This window comes from Lissotriton helveticus, chromosome 6 (assembly GCF_964261635.1).
Source record: "Lissotriton helveticus chromosome 6, aLisHel1.1, whole genome shotgun sequence".
Lineage (NCBI taxonomy): Eukaryota > Metazoa > Chordata > Amphibia > Caudata > Salamandridae > Lissotriton > Lissotriton helveticus.
In genome coordinates this window covers 877,221,141-877,248,748 of record NC_136067.1, presented here as the reverse complement: position 1 = coordinate 877,248,748, position 27,608 = coordinate 877,221,141, and the positions used below count along the sequence as shown (strand labels likewise).

The following is a 27,608-nucleotide window of genomic DNA, read 5'->3' as shown; positions in this document are numbered from 1 at the left end:
CACGTGCACATACACATTGCTTAGTTTTAAAGGGTTACAAACAGTCCTTGTTAAATATATGTTTCTGTACGCCACACCTGCAATAATGATTTAACCCACAATTTAAAAGTCTGTCTGCTGGCAGTACCATGAATAAGTAATACATTTATAGACGAGAAACAAAAATAATAAACACAAAAATAGACGTCTTTTCAGCAAAACGTGAAAATAACTACAAATTAACACCATTATACCAGTAGTTTGTTCGCTTTGTTCAAGGACATAGTAACTAATATACAATTTAAAATCAATGAGGCAATCAGGATCACCAAAACGAGTGTCGGCACCAGCGATATATTCTTTGGAACACCGTTTCAAAAGAATGTAAGATCTATACAAAATGTATTGTACCTATGTGTAACAAGAGGAGAAAATCGTATATTATACACATGTCAAGATACAAAACTTGAGGGATTTATGAGAAATTATTGTAAACATTTTTGTGCAATTAAACTTGATGTTTGTAGAGTATGCAGGAAAGATTCAAATGCTTTGGTATGGATGGTGCGCGTGATATGTGAGGGTGATGAAATATATAAATATATATATATGTTGAAGGGTGGGAGGAGGATAATTGTCTAATGAGTTGCTTCTCTAATGACGTATATTTTTTAAAAAATGACAAAGTTAGAAAGAAAATGATCCTAAAATTTTATTAAAATACATTAGAAAAAGTTTATAATGCTTTAAAAGTTTTTTGTGGCATATATATATGGTTGACTCTACTGCAGAGCATAATTTAGAGGCAATTTGTTTTTACTTGTTGTTTTGGCAATCAGGATAAATGCAGGCTTTCATTTTAGGCACTCATGCTAAAACGATTAGTACTTACAACTTTTCTAAACTGACAATGGTTTATCCTAATAACATGCATTTTTTCTATGAAGGCACAAGACTATCTGGTTATAAAATAGATGTTTAAAGCTGAGGTACGGTGAAGAAAGCAAGAGGGCCTGACATTTTAAGTTACTTCCTTTTGAGTTAAGGCACAGTTGTCAGGAATCAGTAATTAGGTAAGAGTGAAATCCACCTTGAGAGTGAAACGAACTATGCCTTTTGAAACTACATTCCCTGTCCGAAGAAAAAGTGCCTTCATTCCTGTTGCCCTTGAAAGTAAAGGTGCATTAGAGATGAAGCAGGCCTGTGGCCATCTACAATGAACATATGGCTACATTTGATAAAATACGGGTTGCAAAAAGTGTTCGCGAACTTTGCGCCAAGTATCTTTTTTTGTGAACTGACCCACATACTAACAGACTAATTTGCGAAATACTGATTTGTAGTGGGTCACAGACCGACCTGCTTTATGCAGGTTACTATTTGCGAGACCCACTATGATTGGCTACAAGCACAGGGATGGTGGGCGAAATGGTCAACAGACTATTACTCCTGTGTTTGATTTTAAAAAAATCTTTTTTTAAAGCAGCCCCATTTCTTCAGAAGAAATGGGGTTGCTGTTAAAAAAAGTTTTCATTTTTGAAAAATATGAGTGAGGGTTGGTAGTGGTCCACTGAACCCGTGCATGCCCCCTGGAGCGGTCACTCTCATTCGCAAAGGGGAAGGGCTTAAAAATGGATCCCCTCACTTTTGCGAATGAGTTGCCACCCCAACTTAGGAGTGGGTAACTTATCAATTGTTTGTGACCGAAATTCCATTAGCAAACCATATAATATATAGGGTTCCGAATCACAATTCAGAAGGGATGCTCACAACACACACTTTCCATTCATAAACCCATTTTATGAGTTAGTAAAACTTTATGAACTCCTAAAATGGATTTAGTACATTCAAAATAACATTTTAACGGTTGCAAATACAAAATTGTATTTGCAACCGTTAAAATGTTATTTTGAACGGAGTGTTTGCAACTGCTAAAAAGTTTAGCATATTGAACCAAGCAGCTCCAAATAAAATCATTCACTATGGAATCAAGGCAAAAACAAAGGATTTCTTGATGTGCCCATTTTAGACAAGAAACTTACCTTTATCAATAGTAGACACCTCGTGAGAACCCCCCTCCCCCCCAAAAAAAAATATATAGATAAATAACTTTACAGGCAGTATCGCAGTGACTTCGATAAGAAGCAGGAATGAAGAAAATAAAGTTTGTTTGCCTTTCCATTACCATAGGGCATGTATTTCAAACGTGACTGGGGTGGATCCCCACTCTAAGTCTGACGTGTTAGTGGTGATAGACACATACCAACCAGTGGCAAGGGGGTACAAGTTTCCTAGAGGGTCGAAAAGTGTAGAACTGACCAAAGAGTTTAACTAACAAAGTGCCTCTTAGTTTGGCATTACTTTGCCTGGTTCCTTTGGGATGACACATGCACACCAAACCCATTTACAGTGTTGTCGGTGGCAAAATCTTTACAGTTGGCTATCACAACCAGCACCCTGCTTAACTTGCAGACAAGCTCACCATTACTGTTGGATCTTGGCATACCTGCAGCCAAGACACCACCAGACTGCAGACTAAGAAGTGTAAAAAAGGAAAAAAACAAGACAGCAGGCCTTTTTCGTCTGTGCACCCAAGATCTGGAACAACATCCCTGTATCCACCAGGACTGCCCTAAAGCTGTTTCGAGTTTAAGACTCATTTATTTAAATAACACTATATCACAATTACTCATTGACTTTAAGCTTGGGTCTGACCATATACAGTGCTCCACTGCCCTTTGGCTAAGTTCATGCTATAGAAATACCATATACATGCATACATAATCAAACTCAGAGCTCTGTGAATCCAGGCGTGATACTAATCCAAAAAAATAAGGCTGAATCTGGAAGTACTATATACAACCGAGATCCCTAATGGATATTACTTTAATTATTTTTCAATTCACACAATAGTTTGGTAAAGATAAGATCAGTCTATACCTCTTGCACATTTTTATAATTTGATACCAGGAAACAAATTTCAACAAGCTGAAGTTTTAAATTCAAAACTCAAATCTTTTATTTGACTAGAAAAATCATCTATATTTATATAAAATCAGGAAAACAGAAGACAAGCAAATAACAAATTACGTAGCCTTTGGAAGCTTGTACCTTCATGTCACTAGTCTGATTGATATGTGTCCATGACCACTTACATCAGACTTCGAGTGGGGGTGAGGGGGATCCACCACAAGCTCCTTCGAAATACATGACCTGTGGTAATGGAAAGATAATACATTATGCAGTAGCACAGCTACACAGATATGGCTGGGAATGCCTTCTGAAATCTTTTTGCACTTGGAACTCAAATAACATGTTTTAAGGGTTAGCTGTTAAGCCAGTATGTGCTAAAGTGCTTTGTTACTGTTTTCTGTATGTCGTATATGCATTCTGTATGTCTTCAAACTCATTGTTGTTGTTTGAGTATGTTTTGACCAGGAAACAAAATTGAAACTCATTTGGCCTGCAACTGGCATAGTGCCACTAATGACGTTTACTGGATGATTGAAAGGATGGGTGCCCCAGACCTAGATCCATTCATCCAGAACATAGATTTACAAATGTCTGGACCCAAAGCAGGTTTCTTCTGAATGTTTGTAATCTTGTTAACCCCTTCAAATGTCAAAAAAGGATCTTTAGTCCTTTGACCAATTATGGAGATCGGTAATTTATTCAAAGCTAAGAGGTTTTCTTTTAACCACACAAAATTAGAGATGTTTTCACCCGTCAATATAAATTCAAAGAAATTAGCATGTTGGAACTCATGTATAGTCTGAGCATCAATATTTCCACTTCCACAATCTCTCCTTATTAAATTTGTAACAGACCCTCTCATCACATACATAAAAAAAGCTTCTATGAGCGTGACTGATCAATTGACATAGAAGTTGCGCTGTGGGAGAAAAATATAATGGGGGTAGTGCAGCAAATTAATGCTTCATCTGATATTTTCCTGAGAAGACTGAAAGTGTAATGTATGTGTTGATATTATTTAATAATGACTACAAGAGTTGTATTCATATGGATTTATATGGAATGAAGCATGTTCATGCTACTGTAGTCTTTCAGCTCCATTAAGGCAAGCTTTTTACTTTGGCATGAGCCATAATTTAATTTCTTTACCTCAAAGTCTTACTAAGAAAGTATTCCCAATTTTTATTGTCATTACATACTTTTACACCCCATACACAGCTGTGATTAGTGTTCATCGTAAATATAGCCTTTGCATAGCTGTTATATTGCTTAAGCCTTGTGGGTTTTTACTAATTTTTAGAGAACAAACTCTGTAAAATTTAAATATGTAAAAGTGGGACGAGGGCAGCACTTGGGGTTTCAATTTATTTTTGTGGCTGGATATAGGTATTGATATTTTAAAATGAAGAAACTAAAGAAATAAGTATAACAGAAGGTAGCTGGAATCACCTTTGGTAAAACATTTTATCCCAGCCACATTTATCACAAAATGACAAACTAAGCTCTTAAACATATTCTCTACGCCCACATACAATTTTATTTCACAACATTGGTTTTATACCGATTACTTTCTTGGAAAACGTTAACAGAAATGATTAAAGAAGAGAGATCTATAAATAGATTCACTAGATGTGAAATACTGTAAAGCAAATGTAAGCCCATAGGAAAGGGGGGGGGAGTTAAGTGGCACTATTTGGGCCGGACATGGATGAGAAAGGAGAGAGGAAGTGGCAGGGAAGAGGAGACCAGTGGCTGCGCCTCCGATAAGGCGGAAGAGCGTTGCCCCACTGCTCTAAAGCAGTGAAATGAAGGGAAAATGAAATGATAATAACTCAACGTTTATTATCATTTTATTTTGTCCTCCTGCTGCAGCTTTGCAGGGCGGAGCTGCTCTGAAGACAGGAGAAGGGGAGGAGGGGTGAGCACACTTTGAAAGTGTGCATGAATGTTTGGCGGGCCCATTCGGGCCGGCCAAACGTTAATGCGCACTTCGCATGTTCTCTTGGGTGGAGAACATGCCCAGGCTCCCATTCCCTGGCTGAGCGTTGAACCACGGGGCTCAGAGCAATCACAACGCAGAATTGCAGTGAGGTGATTGGCTTAGGGGAGCTTAAATGTGCTTCCTATTCCGGCAGTGCAGAGGGACGAGGAGGAGAGAATGATGTGAGACGCGGCAGTAAGGTAAGTTATTTTTTCTTATTATTTTCGATCCACTTCTAGCCCCACCCCCACCATAGCCCCGCCCTATCACCCCATATCCATGCTGCCGCCATTGGTGGAGACACGAGAAGCAGTGCACAATGGACTTTAATATTAGGAGATTGCAAATCCTTTGACATATCATGATGAAAGAGGCATTGTGTGGACTTGTTATTGCAAATATATTAATTCTTTAAACAAAATATATTTCAGCATTTTATTGAGTGCTTCAGGCGTTTTAGATTTTTTGAAAAAATGTATTCTTCATTTACTAGTTTAATAGTTGAATATCATTTGTAGTTACCCACAGTTGGTTACTAACATGTCTGCCCCTGCTACGTAAGATTAAAAAACTCCAAGTTACATTGTCATCAACACACCCACCATTGACTGGAAGGGAAAAAAAGCACAAAGGAAAAAAGCAAATGGTAATGTAAACAGATAAGAGAGGGAATGTAATGCTAATGCCCACAATGCAAGTCTTTACTATAAAGCGCCTGCAGAACTCCCATAGCCAACAACCTGAAAGCCACTCTTCTCACCCACCACAATTGCCCAAATCAGGATGTTGATGGCACTCGAACATCTGCACCTCCCTGAAATCCTCACCACCTGAAAACAACTATGTTGATTTCATTAACCAGAAATCCAACCACCCCAAAAACAGTGTGCTGTTATAAAATCCTCCCAATGACCCTTACATCTGTCACCCCAAGAAGAGCCTGTGATCAAGTGAGCCTCTTCTTTGTAATCAATGAATGTTTGTCACTCAAGCTTCCATTTTAGTTTATCTCGTTTAAGAGGTTCCAACACCAATAAGGATTCCCATCAGTTAGGTGAACTAAATTAATGTTGTTGGTGACTCTCATCATTGGTAGGTAAAGGTCTCCTCACTTGTAAAATTAAAAAAAGAGGACAAACCAATAACTCTAAAACAATGCTACTCATGTCTATATATATGCATTCACCAGATGATAGCTCCTACCATACTGCACACATGCCTTTAACTTATAAAACTGAGAATTTTGCAAAACAATTTCACCTTCTTTTCCACGTTTGCTTAGTTATTTCAGTCTCCTTTGAAGAAATGACTGCAGACCATGTAATCTCTTCCCACAAACCTTAAGGGCAGTACTTCATTTGCAAAATGACAAGTGCTTGTACCCAAAACAAACTGAGAAGGCAATAGCTCACTTTCAGCAGTAGCCCTTCCTCACATCTGCATGGAGAATATCCCAAGCCTATGGTGCTCTAAACCATCAAACCTAGTGTGTAGCGCACAAAATGCTGCAACACTTAACAATGTCATTCACCACACATTTTGTACATTATCTTTGTTTTACCTCATTCCCTTACTACCATCACTTCTCCTTTCTCTGTAAATCCAAGGAACTGCTTCTAATGTGTATCAGTGGACATAACACCAAAAAGAGCATTTTTTTCTATACCAATGTTCACCTACCCAAACCTACTGAAGTGTTTTTTACCCTGGGTAGTGAGATAGGCATGGTCAAATGCCGTTCAGAGGACCACAGAGCAAGAGGGAGATATTGGACCCAACTGTGGGGGTTGAGACCTTTTACTTCCGATGTCCCGATGGATCATGAGCACCAGTACCCCTTCGACACTTGACTCTCTGTAATAGCCCTGGTCAAGTAGTCGTGGCTTCTCTGGCGAGAGCGGGACACTGGAGGGGGGGGTGTAGGGAACACAGGCGCATAACTCAAAGTATGTTTAATAGCAGCAATAAATGATTGGACCGGCAAATACTTGCTTTTATGAAAAAACAAGTATTTTTATACCAACGCAAAGTAAAGTATGACATTCTCAAACAATACACACACTTCCCAGAGGCCAAGGCTCTATGGTTTCAATAGGCAGTCCCACTCTCCTCTTGCTGGTGGTAGTGGATATTCCCCATTCACTATAGGTGACATTCAGGCTATGCCCCACCAGTAGTCCGAGATTCAGGATTCTCACTCTGACTCCAATTAAAGTTGAAAGTGTTCCAGCACCGAAGCGCTATATGGTGGGCAAGTTCCCACAGGGACTTATTGCCTGTAAATCAGTCTTACATGCAACAGTAGGACCTGCACAAACTGAGTCTCAGAGAGCAACCCCCCGTGGGCGCTGAATCTGCAGCGGCTGTCTCTGATGAGTATCACACACACAGCCCTGCAGCGGCAACAGCCTGGTGTCCTCTAGTTCCTCACACGCAGTCCTAAGGGGGCAGCGGCCTGGTGTCCTCGATGCTCCTCCGAAGCCTGTTAGTTTTCTTGGATCCTCCCCACAGGTGAGGGGGGTGGAAGAAATTAGATGCTCCTGGTGCAGAGCCTCAGTCGGGGCTTGGGTCCGCACAGGATACCACAATGGCCTCTTCTTCTTGATGTCAGTCTCGACTGGACCATACTCCTCGCCTTCTTCCCAGTGGCTCCACGTGGCATTCAGGGTCACAGACTTCCCTCTGCACATTGGCTACGACCCAATCTGTGAGGGAGCTGTCTCCTTGTACCTTGCTTGAGAGATCCAATCACCAGGATCTCCCACTGGACCTTGCTCCCTTCAGCGCCCTCCTCTGCCTCACAGGTCACACTGGTCTTCACAAGCAGACAGGCACTGTTACTCCAGGGTCTGGAATTCCCTGGATAATGTACCCTCACCCAGCTGAGATACTGGCTGGACTTAGCCTACAGTCCTGGTCACAGGTAGAACTCTTGAAGAGCGTCTCCATCCTCACACAGCCCAACTGACTGCTTGACAGTTGACAATTGGGGATTTTTGAATTCCCCTTCTTATAATCCGTTCCCAGGCACTAAATGTGATTTAGGGTCTGAGTCTTTGAAGTTTATGTTGGGGCCCTGCTTCCTTTTGAAGTGCCTTCTCCCCTGTCTCCAGGAAGCAGCCTTTCACAGCAGGAACTATTCCACATCTGAAAGCCCCAGAACACAGGCCATTGGAGTGACCAGAGGATCACACCTGGATGTCAGTCACAGTGATGTGTATCAAAAGGTTACCCCAGGGCCTCAGATGTCCTCTTTATGATTTTTTTATCAGCCCCATCTCCTTTCAAAGATGTGCCAAAGCCTCTTTCCAGTGACCTCTCCCTTAATCAAAAAGCATCCTTTCAAGTGTACTAGACAGCCTGGTTCTCCTTCCTCCAGTGTGTGCCCTACCCAGCTTAACAATAATGCAGCAATTCACAAATCTGTCTGAGGGGATTTCTCTACCTTCTCGTGTTCTTCCAATCAGCCAAGGGTTTCCAAAAATGAAACCCACAATAATCTATATACTGTACCATTCACAGGAACACATATACCCAACACATGCATATAGTGCACACACACACACTGCACGTCACTGCATTTTCTATGTATTGTACCATTCACAGGCACACATGAAAATAATGTACACACACTTCACAGCACTACATACTAACCTGATGCAAGCCAAGGTTGAATGTGTACACAGCAGTCTGACTTTACATAAGTAAACCTTTAGGCCTCACTCCAGTGACACAAGTAAATCAATACATGGTATGTTGCCACCAACACGCTCATGCTACTTAAATCCAGGCAAAGGCAGTAGCCTTTCACCACTATGAGGGTAGCACTTTGGGGGCCTCTGCCGGGTCCAAATAGAACACAATCCGTGAGACAAGCCTATATCATGGAGCTCCATGACAACAAAAATCTGAACCCGGGATTAAAACATCATTGAGGCTGTTGCACTCCAGGCAGAGGTACATGTCAGTCACTATGCATGTTTGTTTCCGGGGCCGCAGAGACCTGTTCACTTCACAATCCATGACACATGACTGCCTGCCACGAACCTTGCCTTGAAAAGGTACTCGGCCAATGGGCCACATGGGCAAAACAAGTGTTGGCTGTTTCTTTACTTTGCTTTTTGTTGTTCTATGCATGAGAAAATAAATAAATACGACGCATTTGAAAATCACCATAGAATTCTTGGAAATCATTCCACATAACTACATACATATTAAAAAGGCACAAACCTCCATCCTTCTCTAAACTTACCCTATAATGGCTCTTGGGTGTAGCCATTTGTGAGGATGTGTGCCACCACTAAGATTGGGCCCTGACAACTGTAGCACAAAAAGCCAGATTTACCCACCCATTACAGTTACCTACAACACTACATACTAACCTGATGCAGGCCAAGGTTGAATGTGTACACAGCAGTCTGACTTTACATAAGTAAGCCTTTAGGCCTCACTCCAGTGACACAGGTAAATCAATATATGGTATGTTGCCACCAGCACACTCATGCTACTTAACTTCATGCAAAGGCAGTAGTCTTTCACCAATATGAGGGTAGCGCTTTGGGGTTCTCTGCCGGGTCCAAATAGTACACAATCCGTGAGACAAGCCTATATCATGGAGCTCCATGACAACAAAAATCTGAACCCGGGATTGAGACATTGTTGAGGCTGGGGCACTCCGGGGAGAGGTACATGTTAGCCACCAGGGACTTTTCCGCCCAAACAGATGTCATCAAATAATGTTCTTTAACTTTTAGCCTGTTTTAGATCATTTAGAGATGAGAGATTGAGTGGGTCAAGGCTTATCGCTTTTCCTCTGTGCTGTCTATGCACAGCCGACCGACCACTGGAAACGGTCAAACACACCGTCATGGAGCGAATCTGCTTTGTAGTCAGTGATGCAAGTCAGTCATCAGTAGACAGGTGCTACTGGAGTAGTACTGGTTAGCATAAACTGGCACTCTGATGATGAGACCAATTGCAGACAATTTTCTGGAGTTGGAGGTTGGCAAGCTGCCATGTTCCATCAGTACTAATCAGCATCTGGGGCAAGAGGCAACATCACCCATGCTTGTGGTGGTTGAACTCTACTTGGTACAGGCGCTAAGAATCCATGGCAAGGCTCATAGGCACCAGGCACTGCCAGGAACAGTAAGCTATCAAGCACAATCACACAAAAGTACAGAGTATGCCTATATTGAAAATGAACTGAGTTGTGAAGTCTATACTCAGCAAGACCCTGGCTGCTCACAGCAACTACAAAGATACAGGGCTTTTATTATCGTTCTATTAATATATCGTAGCCAGACTACAGACTATCACTATATTGTGAGGGTAAGAGAGTAGAGATTTGCTATTCTTATCTCTGCACCTTGGTGATACGTATCGTTATGGTATACAGTTGTACATTGTATCAAGTAATTTAGATGTGGAATTAAGAAAAGTAAATTGTTGATTTTCTATATGTAGCCATACTTTAACGATATAGGGGTAGTTGGTATTCTGATTATAATATTTGTGCAGGAAAATCTTTTCATTTTCGGACCATGAAATACAACAGTAACTTAACTGAATGTGTGTGTAAAACTAACTGCAAGTCAAATTAAACTGCACCAACATGCTGCACAAGAAAATGCAAGGGCCTTGGTGCGAAAATGGACAATACATGCAGCCAGCTGGGACATTTTGACTTAAGTCACAATGAGAATTAGCAGAAGCATTTCAGTAGATACTTCAGGTAACAATGCTAGTCTGGCCCACTGGTGACCACAATCTCAAATTAAGCACTACTTCTGGATCTGTTTCCAGATAAACACTCAACTGGCAGTGAATGATCCTTAATGTCTGAACTATGTGTATGGTAAATAGCCAATGGGTAAATTATCCAGGAGTCTAAAAACTATTTATAGAATGGGAAGCCTTTGAGGATAAGAATGTTTGGACCTTGCCCCAGGAATTGGTTCTTGGACACATGACTCTGCCTAGATCTGCAACAAAATAAGTTCTTACACAATATGTGATTTGTTCCAGCAATTCTCTCAAAGCGATCTTCACTTTGGGAAAATTCTCTACAATCAAAAGGGACACCATTTATGACATTTCCCAAGGCTTTTTATTTTAAGTCCCTACCATCATTATTTTCTATGTGCGGATGTTGCAGTTCCAGTGGTTGGCCATGTGTGGTGCCGGGTTTACTACTGTTTAGAGACCCTTTTTGGCTCTAGTAACTTTATAAGTAAAATTTGTGAATACCAATTTTTTAGATCTGATAAAGTGAGGATGGTGATGAATCCCAACGTGTATACTATTGTCGATGGTGCTTTCCCCACACTAAAATCCTCCCTAACCTTCCCTAAACACCTTCTTACTCCTCCCTAAACCCCTCCCATTTGAGCATGCCCCATTTTTCAACCACTCCTGATAGCCCCTCCCACATTTACTACTAAGTAGTAAACTTACATGGCTAAGGATCTCCTCAAAGAAAAGACAGGAGAGGTGGAGGTCAGGAATTACGCTTGTAGGTTTGTGAAAAGCATTTTTCAGTACTTTAGTAGTGCTACTGTAGTACTATAGTACTATTAAAGATGCTACAACATACTAGTGGAATGGGGTGCCCACCCAAACACTCTACCTCCTATCGGGAGATTTAGTGTGTGGCCTCTGAAGGCTCCTGAGTATGCCGCAGTTGTAGAGGAGGAGCTGCAGAACTTCTTTCAGGCTAATCAAGGCTTGGTGTCGTCGAGCAAGCCCTCCATGAGGGGACTGTTGAAGGACTATGTGAGGCAGCAAGAGTCTCTGCAACAAAAGCGGGTGCCTGACCTCGAAACTCAAATCCTTAATTTGGAGCACCGCTCCCAACAATCTGACAAAGAGGAGACACAGCACCTCCTGTTGCTGGCGCAGGCCGAGCTGCAGCAGCTTGCCCTTAAGGAGGCAAAGCAGTGCTGGAGGGCCTCGATCCAGAGAGTTTACAAATCTGGGGACACATTTAGTAAATATTGTACTGGGTGGTGACTCGCAATGTCTCCACTACAGTGGTGCCTGCCATTAGAGACTCGGCCGGCGTTCTTCAGGAAGAGATGCCCGGCAATCGCCCAGGTCTTTGCAGCATACCAGCAAGACCCTTACACACGATATCCCACGCCCCCTCGGAGATAGAGAGTCCTATTATTGGGGATATTCCACTGCCCTCTATTCCATCTTCCTTGGCCCATGAATTAGACCAGCCTCTGACTGAGGAAGAGGTCGGCCAAGCCATATCTGGACTCAAGACCGGGAAAACCTCACCCCAAACGACTACCTCATTTATTTTTATTAGAGGTTCTGTACCATTTTAATGCCCCACTTGCTGAACTTCTACGCTGAGGCAATCCCCCCCTGACCTAGACTGTGTTACCATTGTTGTTATCCCTAAAGAGAGCCAGCCTCCAGATAGATGCTTCTCTACTGTCCAATCTCGCTTCTTAATGCAGACATTAAGATCTTTGCTCAAATTCTGGTGGCTCGACTGACCTGTGCCCTACTACACCTCATTCACCCGGATCAATGTGGGTTCATGCCGGGCAGAAGCACACGTCACTGCATTCGTTGAGTGCAGGCTGCTCTCTCCCAGGCGCAGGACCTGGATGGAGCCTTGGCCCTCCTCCTTGTGGACTTACGTAGGGCTTTTGACATGGTGTCTTGAGACTTCCTGGAGGCGGTCCTCCTGCGGGCAGGTTTGGGAGCAACTTTCCGCAGAAAAGTCCTTCTCCTCTACCACAACTCAACTGCTAAAGTGCGGGTGAATGACGTGTTGTCTGCCCCCTACCAAATCCGCTGGGGCATGCGCCAGGGCTGTCCCCTCTCCCCATTACTCTTTCCTCTGGCTATTGAGCCACTGGTGTGCCTCATACGCTGCAATGCGCGAATACTGGGCTGGAGGTGGGGGAGTGGGCTTGAAGACCGAGGGGTAATCAGATGACATTCTCCTTTTTCTTGGGGACTCCTAGGCCTCTTGCTCCCGCAGCCTGGAGATTCTTCTTCTCTATGGTGAGGCCTAAAGGGCACCGCTGGTGCCCAGCTGTCCCCTTATGGTGAAAATCAATTAAATATTTAGGAATTTATACCTTCCGGACCTGGCCTAGACTCTTAATTTTCAGTAATTGCCCTCTGCCCTTGATGGGGACTTGGGCCGCTGAAACAGCCTGCCTATTAAACCCATAGGGTGCAGCGCACTCTTCAAGATGATATGTCTCCCCCACTATCTGAATGTCTTAGCAAATTTCCCTTATCCCATACCCTGAAGGTGGTTTCAATCTCAGTATCATTCCAGGCTTTTATGACAAACTTGCACAAAACATCCAACTGTGGAGCACGCATGTTTCCTCCTTTTGTGAATGACTTTTCACCGCTAACCATCCACTCATTCCACTGTTCTCGAATGCGATCTTTAAATGGCTTGTTTAGGCACACATCCAGTGGCTGTAGCAAAGATGTCAATCCTGCAGGAATAACTGCAGCATCTGTGATTATTCTTGCCAGCCTTTGCTTGGTGCTGGGAGTTAAATGAGCCCTGAACATATCCCACACCAGTAGACTACGTTTTTGAATAAGTCCACCTGGTCGCCTGATCCATACATTATCAAGCCATAGCTTTACCCCTTCTTCATCCAACCAGCCTTTTTCATTCATATGTACAAAACAACCAACAGGAAGCTTGAGTTTCGGCATTGTTTTTCTTTTAAAAATAATCATTGGTCTCAGTTTGACGACATCAGCTGTGCATGCTAGTACCACTGTAAAACTGGACTTCTCATGTCCTGTTGTTTTAATTAAAATAGTTTTTTCACCTTTTGGATGGACAGTTTTATTTCCGACCATATCAAAATTCATTGGAGTTTCATCCATATTTTCGATACTACTTAATGCATAGCCATGTGTATTGCGCTGTTGAATTACGTATCGATGGAAACTATGTACTTTGGCATCAAGATCTGCAGGTAATTTTTGTGCAATTTTTGTCTTTTGCCTCAGTACCAGATTATGCCTTTCCAAGAATCTAGTACACCAGGATACAGTGGCCTTAAATCTGTTGCTGTGATCTGGGTTAGATTTGACCCACTGAAGTGCAAACAAACGTATTTTATTTGTGTCACTACATAATGCTTTGGCGATTCTCATTCACCATGTCTGCTACATGTTTTTCGAGTTCTGGCCAATGTGGGGTGCCTCTTCTTAATGCACACTTACCCCTTGGCATATTCTTTAATGCTTTTTCATTTGCTTTCCAGTCCCGAACCATCTTTTCTGTTACTCCATATTGTCTTGCAGCAGCACAGTTATTATGTTCCATGGCAAAGTTTACAACTTTAAGTTTGAAACTGGCTTCATATTTCTTTCTTCTTGCTGGTGGAGCCATGATGGGGTCTTGACTGTTAGCCATTTGTATACTGTACTGTATGTACTGGTGCTGTACTGTATGAACCGGTACAGATACTGGTGTTGTGCTGTACTGTATTCACCACCACATGTATCTGCTCACCAGGTAGATTGCCTTCCCTCAGAATCGCCAATCCCAGTATACAACAACCAGCCAATCACGGCAAGCGATGTACCGGTATTTCCTGTGCACACTGCATACAAAGTCTGCTTGGATTGGGTGGGTCAGCTCTCCCTCCCTGTCTGCCCAACCCTCCCTGTCTCCAAGACGATCGGAGTGGTAGTACGCAATGTGAGTACGCATGAGAGCAGGGAGAGGGGGCGGCTGGCCGGGATGCAGCTCACGGTGGCTCAGCTAGAGGGCACCTGCCCCTGAAGTTTCAGCACGCCGTATACCAGCTTATAAGACGACCCCCGGCGTATAAGACGACCCCCGACTTTTGAGAAGATTTTCATGGGTTAAAAAGTCGTCTTATATGCCCAAAAATACGGGTATATCTTCAAGGAACGTGGACGTGTGGTTAAGAATTATAAACCTGTACTCACCTAAGCCTACTTAAACTCACAATATTTTGGCTTTCGGTAATAAGGGCACAATATTTTTGCAAGATGATATTTGAGTCATTGGCATTGTAAATTAGAACAAATCTAGGTAGTAATGACTCATGAATGTATGCAGAGTTTACCATGTTGGGGTCTACAATAGTGTTTCCCGAACTGTAGGTCACGACCCACTGGTGTGTCAATGTCGATTTTTGGTGGGTCACGAAAGTTCAAGCAATACATAAAGATGCCTTTAAATTCTGCATTTATCTTTTCGCATTTGCTGTGCTTCTGAGACAGAGGCCAAAAGTCAGGCTATACTTTCTGATAAATTGCTGCTTATGTTTGTAACACGGGGATTGATGTTTTCAAGCTCCTCTCACTCTGCAGTCATAGAAGATAAAAGTTAAGTAAATTATGTGACACTCTTGCTGGGGTGTAGGGAGTATGAAAGGAAAGAGAGTATCATGTCATTTTTCGTAACACATAACATTTAAATACCTGTAAATGAACTGTACACATTCAGCATTTAGGAATCTAAAATAAAGCACATTGTTTTGTAATTCTATGTCAGGACCGGAGGCTTCAGATTATGCTTTTCTCTCTCCGCTGTTTGTTCCAACAAAACACATAGCAGCCAGAAAAGCATTAAATCTTACATATCCCAACATCGGGTATTAAGAACAACATCCAAAGTCAAAACCACATGAGAAAAACTACACATTCCATCAGTCCATGATAATAGTCCTTCTACAGTGTCCATAATCCTAAATTAGGGCATCCATCTTGTGTTCCCTTCCTCTTTCTTCGCTGCTTCGCAGCCAGTTAAGTGCCTTTTCCTAATGCTCTCCCTCGTTTCTGTGATTGTGGGGGTGTTACGGGTTTAGGGCACTGTGTTACTTACTGTATTGTGTTGCTTAGGGCTTGAGGCGGAACATTGTGTGGTTAAAATGCCGTGTTTGTATTTGCCTTTCAGAGCCCTTTGATTTATTGTCGCGGGGACGTCTTCGCCCCTGACGCGACTGTCCCCAGGATTGCGGCAGTGTTTTCTCACCGCCAGAGTGAGCTGTCGCGTCTCGTTCTCCTCAGCGCTGGTTTCCCTTAGTGACGGGAACCGCGCTGAGGAGAGGAGCCGCGCCGGAGCCTTTGCCTGCCACCTCACCGTGACGCCCTGGAAGGGTCGTATTGCCCCGTGTTGTTTTTCACGCCCTGCGGGGTCTGTACTAGCGGATTACCGCGTTGACGCCTACGGGCTGTATTCCCAGCACCAGCAGCGGAGTGTCCCGCTTGCAGCATGGTTGTTTAGCCTGAAGCGCGCAGGGGGCGGCATAGACCCGGTCTTAGAGAAGAGGGTCAGCGCGCTGCGAGGGAGGTGCTGCCTCTATATTTTTCTGGTGTGCCAGTGCAAAAAGCCTTGCTAGCCTTCGGTTAGCCCATAGCTCTGGTCCCTGGTGCCAGTGTGAATCTCTGCCTTCCCACAGCATAGCAGGGGCAACAGTCATGGCAGAGGAGTATTATGTAGAGGAGGAGGCGACCCACCAGTATTTGGGGGAAGATGAATTCTATGTGGCGCTAGATCAATCTATCTATAGGTGTGTGCAAGAGATAGTGGGGCCTATGGAGGATAGACTCTCGGCCCGCATAGTGGAGGAGTGCGCAAAGTTGGCACCAGCGCCTCTAGGACCCCCGGCGGTTAACCCAGTCCCCTTGGAGGGGACGCCGCCCGCGCCTAAGAAGGTGTGTAGGGACGGAGGCTCGGAGGGTGCGCGGGGTGTAGATAAGGATGCCTTCGAACGCCTAAGGGATGCGTTATTGGCCAAGGCGACCGAACCTGCCCCTGCGCCGCTCCCTGCCCCGGGACCTTCGGTGCAGACCGGGACAGCCCCTTCCTCCCCGGGAGGGTTCTCCCCCGCGGACACTGACGATGATGAGGACTCTGTGCGGTCATGGCGCCCGTACGGCTCCGCGGCTGAGTTGCCCCAGGATACTTCAGGCATGCGGTAGTCAGACAAAATATTGAAATTAAAATATCGATATACAATAATATCGATGTTTTAATATCGATGGTATAGTATATCGATGTGCCATAATATCGACAGACAGAATATCGAGATTAAGGTATGTATGTTAGTAATATCGAAATTTTGTTGTTTAGTGTTATGTATTTTATTATGTTGTTTATATGTTTGCTAAATATGTTTAGAAATGTATGTTTGAAAATTAGTAATTATGTTAACATTTTGCGTTTTAGTATTAGAGCGGGTTGTGGGTTTATAGGGGAATAGGGTGGGAAGTAATTTAATAATAATTAAATAATTAATATATATTTTTAAATATTTTTTAATTAATAATTAATTTGTAATTAATTGAAACTAATTAGTTAATTACATTAATTAGATTTAATGTGGTAATATATTTAATTTAGTGTTATTGTTAATTAATAATTAATTGGTAATTAATTAATATTAATTAGTTAATTAAATTAATTATATTTAATGTGCTAAGATATATAATTTATTGTTATTGTTAATTAATAATTAATTGGTAATTAATTAATGTTAATTACTTAATTACATTAATTAGATTTATTGTGCTAACATATTTAATTTAGTGTTATTGTTAATTAATAATTAATTTGTAATGAAATAATATTAAGTAGTAAATTAAATTAGAGTTAATGTGTTAATATTTTTAATTTATTAATTTTTGATATTGTTAATTAATAATTAATTGGTAATTAATAATTATTAAGTGATTAAATGATTTCATTTATTTATGTGTAGTGGGTTGTGTGTTTATAGGGAAACAACCATTACAACGCAACTTTTACAACGCACTACCATTACAACGAAACTTTTACAACGCAAAAACTATTACAACGCATGCATTTACAACGCATGTTTTTACAACGCAGATACCTTTACAACGCATACCATTACAACGTAAGTATTGGTAAGTATATAATTATATTTAAAATGTTATAGTTTTGGGTTTTTGGGTCAAGGGGTATTTTTAGGGTTCAGGGTCAGTTTTTAGTTTTTGGGTAAAGGGGTATTTTTAGGGTTCAGGGTCAGTTTTTAGTTTTTGGGTAAAGGGGTATTTTTAGGGTTCAGGGTCAGTTTTTAGTTTTTGGGTAAAGGGGTATTTTTAGGGCAGAGGGTCAGTTTTTAGTTTTTGGGTAAAGGGGTATTTTTAGGGTTCAGGGTCAGTTTTTGGTTTTTGGGTAAAGGGGTATTTTTAGGGTTCAGGGTCAGTTTTTAGTTTTTGGGTAAAGGGGTATTTTTAGGGTTCAGGGTCAGTTTTTAGTTTTTGGGTAAAGGGGTATTTTTAGGGTTCAGGGTCAGTTTTTAGTTTTTTGGTAAAGGGGTATTTTTAGGGTTCAGGGTCAGTTTTGGGTTTTTGGGGTACAGGGGTACAGTGTAAAAATTAAAGTAAAATTAAATTTAAATTAAATTAATTAAATTAAATTAAATTAAATTAAATTATATTATATGAATTTTAATTAATTTACATAAAAAAATTATTATATACTTACCAATACTTACGTTGTAATGGTATGCGTTGTAAAAGTATCTGCGTTGTAAAAACATGCGTTAATATTTGTAAAATTATATGTTTTTTTAAATTAATTTTAAATTATTATTAATACATTTAAAAAAACAATATTTTTAATTTCGATATTTTTGTACAACGATATTATTTTTTCGATATTTTTGTACTTACCATTATGTAGATATAATTTCGATATTTTTGATTTCGATATTTTTGTGTCGATATTTTTGTATGTAGATATTCTGTCTGTCGATATTATGTCATACATTCCAGGCATGCTTGACCCGGATGAAATCATTCACCCGAGGTCGGCTGCTTGGGCTCCGGGAGACAAGGTCGCGAAGTTCGTGGCGGGGCGCCTCCGCAAGCCGTTAGAAAAAGAGGCGCATAGTTGCCTGAGGGGAGAATATCCGCGTCCTGCACTGGAGGGGAAGGTCGCCATGACTCCAGAGTTGGATGGGAAAATGGCCACCTTTATGGCGAAGTTCGTCAAGGACCCTCGTAAGGGCATCGACCGCTCCTGGCGGTCGTGCCAAGACAAATTGTTGGACACAATAGGCCCGCTGACAAAGATGCTCGATATGGCGGAGGAGGCCAAGGTATCCGGTTCCACCATATCCCCAGACGTTTTGTCCAATTGGGCGCAGAGGGCTGTCATATTCTTGGGTAACGCCAACTGCGCCCTCTCAACAGAACATCGGCGTTTCTTGCTCATCAAACTGGACCCCAAGTTGGGGGACCTGGCCTCTTCGGAGGCGGGAGCGGTGGCGCAAGGCGGTCTGTTTGGTGATCCATTCATCAAAGAATTAGGGAAGTTTGTTTCTACGTTCACCTCATTGGACAAAGCCCAATCTAGCATTAAGAGGGTTTTCCAGCAGCGTTTCTCCAGGGGGGGCGGTCGTGGTAGGGGCCTCACGACCGGCCGTGGCGGTCAGACTCAACCCAATAAAGGGCAAGGCTCCGGCAGAGGCCAGTACAATTTGTCGGCCAACTATAACAACTTTTACCCCACCAGAGGCCAGCGTTTCCGAGGGCGAGGCGGCTTCAGAAACGACGCAGGAAACAACAATTCCCACGTGAGTGTAATCCCGGCGGACCAGGTTCTGATTGGGGGTCGATTGGCATGTTTTTCAGAGGCTTGGGTGGCAATCACAGGGGACGCGTGGGTTCTTCAAACCGTGCGCGGCTTCCGTATAGAGTTTTACGACCGCCCCTGCCAGTTAAAGGTCCCGCGTCCTATTCTCTTTTCCCAAGACGATGCCCGGTTGATCGACGAGGAGGTCTCGGCACTGCTGCGCAAAGGGGCAATTTGTCGATCAACGCGGCACCCCAACGGCTTCCCCAGCAACATTTTCCTGGTGGAAAAAACGGATGGGGGAAAGAGACCCGTGATAAACCTCCGGGAGTTCAACAGCTGGTTGGTTTACAACCACTTCAAGATGGAGGGTATCCATCTTCTGCGGGACGTGCTGTTGCCAAACGACTGGATGGTCCACTTGGACCTCAAAGATGCGTATTTAGTGGTGCCCATTCACCCGCCTCACCGTCGGTTCCTACAGTTCCTCTGGCGGGACCAGGTCTTCGAGTTCACGGCCCTTCCATTTGGGCTTTCCTCGGCTCTTTGGTGTTTCACCAAGCTGTTGCATCCAGCAGTGGAAGTCCTTCGGAGTCGAGGTATTCGGATGATTGTCTATCTGGACGACATCCTTTTGATGGCCCAATGCCCCAACAAGTTGGTACTTCAGCTCAACCAAACAATTTCTCTGTTGCAGGGTCTGGGCTTCGTTGTCAACAAGGACAAGTCCGTCTTTGCTCCTTCCCAAAGGATTGTGTTCCTGGGTTTTGTTGTGGACTCATTGCACTCATTGCAGGCTTCTCTGAGTCTTCCGTCACGGAAGATGGCCAAAATCAAGCACGAGCTGAGGCAGACGATAGCCAAATCGCACACTTCCCTGCGCCAGATTGCCAGAGTAGTAGGTCTTCTCTCGTCCTCCATTCAGGCAATCTTCCCGGGACCGCTTCATTATCGGGCCCTTCAGCGCCTCAAGGCATATCATCTCAGGAGGGGCCTGACTTACGAGCAGCTAGTTCCCCTGTCGGAGGAAGTCAAAGGGGAGATGTCCTGGTGGCTCACCCATATGGATGCGTGGAACGGCCGAGCAATTTTCGGGTCGGTTCCAGACTTGGTAATAGAGTCGGACGCCAGCCGATCAGGCTGGGGTGCCCGCTGCGGGGACTTCTCCACGGGCGGCGCTTGGTCTTTAGAGGAGCAGCGACTCCATATCAACTGCCTGGAGCTACTGGCGGGCTCCTTTGCGGTCCGTTGCTGGACCAGGGACTCAGCAAAGTCGTGTGTGCTTTTACGGATGGACAACGTCGCAGCGGTTCGCTGCGTCAACCATCTGCGCGGCCCTCGATCCCGGGTCCTAGCGGATCTGGCGAAAGATTTTTGGAATTACTGCCAGGCCCATAAGGTGTCGGAGACGGCGGAGTACCTGCTGGGTCAGGCCAATCAAGTGGCGATTGGCACTCGAGGTACCTGCGGGACTCGAGTCTCTGGAAGTTGGATGCGCAGGTGTTTCACTGGTTGGAGACCATGTGGGGTCCGTTCTCGGTGGACTTGTTTGCGTCCCGCCTGGACTTCCAGTGGCGGAAGTGGTGATGGTGACGCCCTGGTGGAGATCGCAAGTTTGGTTTCCAGTTCTTCTGGAACTTTCTTGGTATTCTCCAATCCTACTCCCCCAGCTCCCTTGTCTTCTTCTCAATCCGGAGGGGGACCTGCATCGCCTTATAATGCAGGATTCTCTCCGCCTCATGGATTTGCGGCTTTCCGGAGACGCTGGTCGCTCCCAGGCCTTTCGGGCTCGGCTGTGTCCTTTTTGTCTAAGGCATGGGCAAACAGCACCGCAAAGAGGTACCGATCAGCTTGGTCCAGGTGGGTTCGTTGGTGTCTTCGACGGGACCTGGATCCCCTGGTCGCAGGTGTCGTTCACATCCTGAATTTTTTGGCATAATTAGCGGCAGACGGTCTAGCTTATTGGACCATTAACGCGATGCGTTCGGCAATTTCAGCAGCGCATGAGCCGTTAAACGGGGCCTTTGGTTTGCAGGCTGCTTCGGGGCTTGCGCCTTTCTTTGCCCCCAGAACCGAGATATTCCGTCCTATGGGACGTTACGTAGTGTTAAATCTTTTCCTTTCTTGGCAACACAACAAGTACCTTTCGCTGAAGGAGCTATCAGCTAAGTTGGCTATGCTCTTGTGTTTGGTATTGTGTCGTAGAGTTTCTGATGTGCGTGCCTTGGATATATCTGCGAGAGTGTTTTCCCCGATGGGGTTACCTTTACGGTGGGCCGCCGCACAAAGTCCGCGACAAGATCTATCGCTTACCCGGCCTTTGTGGACGCTCCCAAGCTTTGTGTTGTGCAATGCCTGAAGACGTACGAAGACGTCACAGTGGATTTTCGCCCTCCGGGTGAACGTCAGCTCCTTATTGCTCTGCGAAAGCCGCACAAGGTGGTATCTTCTCCCACCATAGCCCGTTGGGTGCGGTGGGTGCTTCAGGAAGCTGGCATTGATACTAAGCAGTTTGGAGCTAATTCGGCTAGAGGGGCCATGGCCTCGAAGGCTTTCTCTTTAGGGGCACGTTTGGAGGACCTGATGCGTGCGGCAGATTGGTCCTCGGATTCCACTTTCAAAAGGTTTTATTTTAAGCCGGTAGTGGATATTGCAAGTTTGGTGGTCAGTAAGCTTTGAACAAGCATAATCTGAAGCCTTCGGTCCTGACATATAATCGAAATTTGCCTAGCGTAGTAACGGTAAGTTTCAATTCTATTAAGGACACGGAGGCGAGGATTATCCCACCCACACTTCCTGCGGAGATCCCTCCCGTATTGATGTAAGTAAACAGCTTTGATTTAAGTTCAGTTAATTGTGGCAGTTCCTGTGATAAGTATTGTATATGTGGTTTGGACTTCAAAATTCTAGTGGGGTTACAACGCTCACGCTGTTGTGTTTTTCCCGCTAGGTAATGATGGTGCAAAGCAGGACCGTTGATGATTTGGCGTGACTCACGCGAAGAAAGAGGAAGGGAACACAAGATGGATGCCCTACCTTAGGATTATGGACACTGTAGAAGGACTATTATCATGGACTGATGGAATGTGTAGTTTTTCTAATGTGGTTTTGACTTTGGATGTTGTTCTTAATACCCGATGTTGGGATATGTAAGAAGTATTTTCACATTGAATGCTTTTCTGGCTGCTATGTGTTTTGTTGGAATAAACAGCGGAGAGAGAAAAGCATAATCCTCGCCTCCGTGTCCTTAATAGAATTGAAACTCACCGTTACTATGCTAGGCAAATTTCGATTCTTAAGTGTGATGGAAGCAAAGATTTTAATAGGGTCAAAACAAATCACAAAACTTGTTGGTGATGCACAAATGATTAATATTCACTGCTACCCGATTCCCACACATTATCCTTAGTGTGCAATATAGTTTTATCAGTAAAACTGTATGTCTGTGCACATTTAGAGACCATTTCAATTAAAAAAGATGCTGTCTGTAAACATCAGGGCTCTGCCACACGATGCTTTATTTACATTAAAAAAAATCGCCCTCCTCATGTCCATTAAAGATAGGTGGGTTGCGAAAGTTTGTTCGAAAAAGTTTGTGAAGCACTGTTCTAGAAGACATCCTATATTGACATTTCAGCATATAGGCCTAAGCTATTGCCACCACTCTGGCGGAATGAACCTTACTTTTGCGTCTGATGCTTCTGCTTACCTTTCTATGGCACTTGACATGCCTTTGGGTCTTGTTCTTGCCGGAAAAATTCAAATAAATACATACATTAAATAGAATGCTTGCAACTATCCCTCTGTAAATGCCTTGCTCCGAAAAGGCCTGTCCTCTGCTTCTTTGACCAAATGGCGCAAGAACAGTCGCAATGTGCAAATGGAGTTGGTTCTTCCCATTGAGGATGTCAACCTCACTTGGAATGCAGACTATGCCTGGCATGTTTCTGCGTGAGCTCATTTCTGAAAGAATGTCTGAGGTGAAGCAAGCCGATTCAACTGGAATTCACATTAGACATGAAAGACGCTCATTCTCAAGGTCACTTTGTACTTGCCTGGCTGATAGCATCACATTTATGAAGGTAGGTTTCCTGGAAAAATATATAATTTCAGCACTTTGAATTGGCTCACGTCGGTGCCCCATCACCTCTAGTGAAACTGAATTTATAATGGCATACCGTCTGAAGGATATGTCTTTCATCAGAACCTTTTAGGACACGCGGAGTATGAGGGTGTCTGCTAAAGAAACTGGTCTACTCTAGCGAATCATGATAATTCAGTATCTCTGTGGGATTTACTAAACCTCCAAATTTAATGTCATCAAGAGCCAAGACACAAACCAGCCTCACTGAAGTCAGGCTGTGATCCACTCTTTCCTACCTGTTTTTAGCACGCGTGGATAGACTATGTGTTTGAAAAGGGGCTGATCAAGATGTTGGCTCAAGTATGTGTACTTCACTTACTTAGCCAGGTTTGATTCGTTACGAATCATTGTGTAAGGTTAGCAGTAGACCTTCTGCATGATTCATTGTTGGAGGAAACGCATAAACAATACTCCCTGGTCGGAAAATTTAAAATTCATCTGTCAGACTGTCTGGTCTGTAGTAGTTGCTAGCAGAAGGGGTTTTCCTGTAACACAAAATGCATTTATTCAAAGTTTACCTCATTGGGCAAGCAGGTGTTTCATTTCGTCAAGTTCCTACCTGTGACAGGCCCTTAGGTGTCTGCTTTTGTGGTCTGTGCAAAAACAACAGTTGATGGACAGAATGTAGAACAATGTCATACATTCACCCCAGTACAGAGATCTGGGCCTAAATCCATCGTTTTTTTGCTCACCATGCCATTCCAGTTTGAACCCAGCCATATGCAAATCAGTCTTGACCCTGCTTTTGTGGTCTACCTGGCTGATGATAGTAACTTATAAACGTCCCTGAATCACATAAATGCTGCGCTCAGTGTGCTTATTTATTTATTTTTATAGCTTTTTATATAGCACAGACATTTATCCGTGGGTACTGTGGAGCTTAACACCATTAAAAAAAAAGTATGAACTGATTCATTGTTTTCCCTATTGATAGGAAAAGTTTTAAAAGATTTTCAGAACTTCAGTGATGGTTCTTTGCGCTGCTCGAAACTCAAGGTGTTCCACAGCTTGCCATCCTCAACTTTCCTCCTTGGGTCACATCTTAACTCTTGGTACACTTAATAGGTTTGCATGTTCTGACTGAAGCTTTCTATCTGGCCTGTAAAATTAACATTTATGAGTAAGGGGACTGTGATGAGTGCCAAATAGTGCTTGTGTGCTAGGCATAAGAATTGAAACTTAATTTGATGGTCCACCGGAAGCCAGTGTGCTTTCACCAAGCCTGCTGAGATTGGTTCAAATTTCCGATTAAAGATCAATCCAATTGCCCCATTTTGCACTAAATGCAATTTCTTTATATAATTAAATGTCAGACCAAGTTAACATGCATTGCAACAGTCCAACCCAGCTGAAACAAAGGTGCTCACAATTACAATTCATTGCTCAGTTGAAAAGAAGGATATAATACTTTTTAGGAACCTTAATTGGAAGAAACAAGTGGCGGTTACCTGCCTAATATGATCCTCCATGGTTAGTCCTTCGTCAGTCTTAACACCTAAGTTCTTCACAGTATGACCTGCGGTGAGTGACTGTCCTTACGATGTTGGCTAAAAAGGGTAGTTCCATATAGTTGTTTGAAAGTACGGTAGCAGAATTTTAGGGTTTTCCCAATTCAACTTCTTGTAGGTTTGCAGCATTCATGTTTGAACCAGACATGCAGTCATGGAGGACAGCTGCACACAAGCCGGGAATGGCATCGACTGTGGGCAGTATTTGTATGTCATCAGCATACATGCGCACCTTCAGTCCAAACAACTGGATTAGAAATGCCAATGGTAGCATGTAAAGGTTAAATAACAAAGGGGTCAGTGCTGACCCGTGAGGGATTCCACATGTCACATACTTCACCTTTGGCAACAGTGGCCTATGTTCAACCCTGGCAGACCACTCAGAAACACAACTTTTTAATCATTCAAAGCTTTGTCTTTGGTGCCTAAGAGTTTTAGTCTTTGTATTAAATGTGATGGTCAACGGTAGCAAAGGCTGAAGGGAACTCCAGCAATACGAGGGCGGTGGATTTATCACAGTCAGCAAAAGCAAGAGATCATCAATCACTGCTGTAAACACAGACTCAGTATAATGTCCAGCTGTAAACCAGCCTGCAAAGGATGAAGCTAATTCTTTGATTCGACAGTCCTGGGTAGTCGGTTGAATGCTGCACTTTTCCATAGTTTTGCTACATATCGTAGCTGAAATGTTTCAAACACTCCTGATCCAGCGTAGCTTTTCTTAAACTAGGGTCCATTTAGTTCCTGTTCATAGTGAATAGTGTTTGTTTAATTCCCCATTTACTTAAAAAAAAAGTTTTTCCCAAATTGGCAGATTTCAGAATGCAGTCCGCGTAATGCAGAGCTTTCACTTTAATACATTATTTTTTTTATATTCATAATTGCATGCTGACCAATTAGCTTCATCTTTTTCTAGATAGTTCCATCTGCAGGTATGCTCTAAATTCCTTAATATACTTCTCATCAAACTTAACTCTGTTTTGAACCATTTGCTTTTATTTATTCTTGTCACGGTGAAGAATGGACTTCTGAGGCACAAATTAATTGATTCCATTACTCTGAATGGCATTATAATGATTGAGTAAGCCACTGGTATTATGATTCAAATTCAGTGCATTAGATGTTTCTAAAATTTGAGTATCAAGTGTTTTTTTATGTACCGCTCATCAATTTCTCACTGTCTCATTGATTTTATTTCAACTTCTGTTTATTAAGCCTCAGTTCGAGACACACATAAGAAAAGGGTCACAGTGACACAGCGATAAGCCTACAACCCTCATGGGGCCGGCCGCGTGAAAGAATTCGTGGTGCAAAGATTGCATAAATCGAAACGTCCAAACACACTCGCCGATCTGCACATCAACGGCCAGCAAGATCCCACGAAGTCAACCATGAAGGGGGCCAAGAAGCGCTGCCCGGCACATCTCAGTGATACCCCGCCTGTCTCATTGATTTTAAAGGTGGTTTGCCAACTCTGCTGTAAACTAACGGCCAGTCGAACAGAATGAGGTTCATTGAATGCAGGTTGGACTTTGAATTGTTTGCTGTCACAGCAGACTATCTCCAACACATGACCCACATTGTGAGCTGGGCGGATATCTTCTACGAATAAATTAAGTAAGCCTAGGGTTTCTTCACATTTATATTAAGTTGGATTTTCAGTTTCACCAAAAATGGCCTGCATACAATCTCGCAAAGAGATGGCTCTAGACGTTGGACAGAGTTTTCAAGCTTACCGAATGTCATATGCCCAGCTTACCTGACTAGTATGCCGACTAGTATGCCTATCCACCCTGGGGTACAGTAACTGGCCGCTGGTCTAGCCAAAGCGCAAATGGGCTTGCGTTCGGAATGCCACTGTCAGGTCGGCTACGCAAATGCATACTCAGCTACCTTAGGTACCAATCCGAGTTTTCATCTGCACAAGACTAGACTCCCAGCCCGTCCCCTCATGCCAGAAGTGAGGAGCATGTAATCCAGCAGAGAAGGCAGGGTTTGTATTCACCCCTGCCTCACTAACAGCTTTTTTGGCACTTTTTTCCTCAGGAAAGATTAGCTCCTAAAAAATGTAAATAATACAATTCTAAAATACACGTTAAACCCATTAAAACACACACTGTGCCTTAGACTTACACAAATTCTAACATCAGAACTTGGTCTTCAAAGATAAAAGGGCCCCTGAAGATAAACTATTTCTTCACTCTTTGTATGTTGAAGTGTAACTCAACTATGTCAATCTATTGGTTCCACAATTTTTGAGCAATTTCATTTTTCTCTGCTTTCAAATCTAAATCATGTTGTCAAACAGAATCTTCATCTTCCTGTTGTGAATGGTCAGTAGAAATGACTACAATGGTACTTAACACTCTAACACGCTAACCTCCACGGCAGCCAGGGAAAGGTTTCTCTCCTGCGCCCAATGATCTTTGCATGTAAGCT

The 27,608-nt window shown here is 43.2% G+C and overlaps 1 protein-coding gene across 5 annotated transcripts in view; it reads right to left on the bottom strand.

Annotated features, from left to right (window-relative positions):
• Positions 1-27,608, bottom strand: part of FAM184A (family with sequence similarity 184 member A) — a 572,845-nt gene that overhangs the window by 169,322 nt on the left and 375,915 nt on the right. The gene's annotated exons all lie outside the window — the stretch shown is intronic.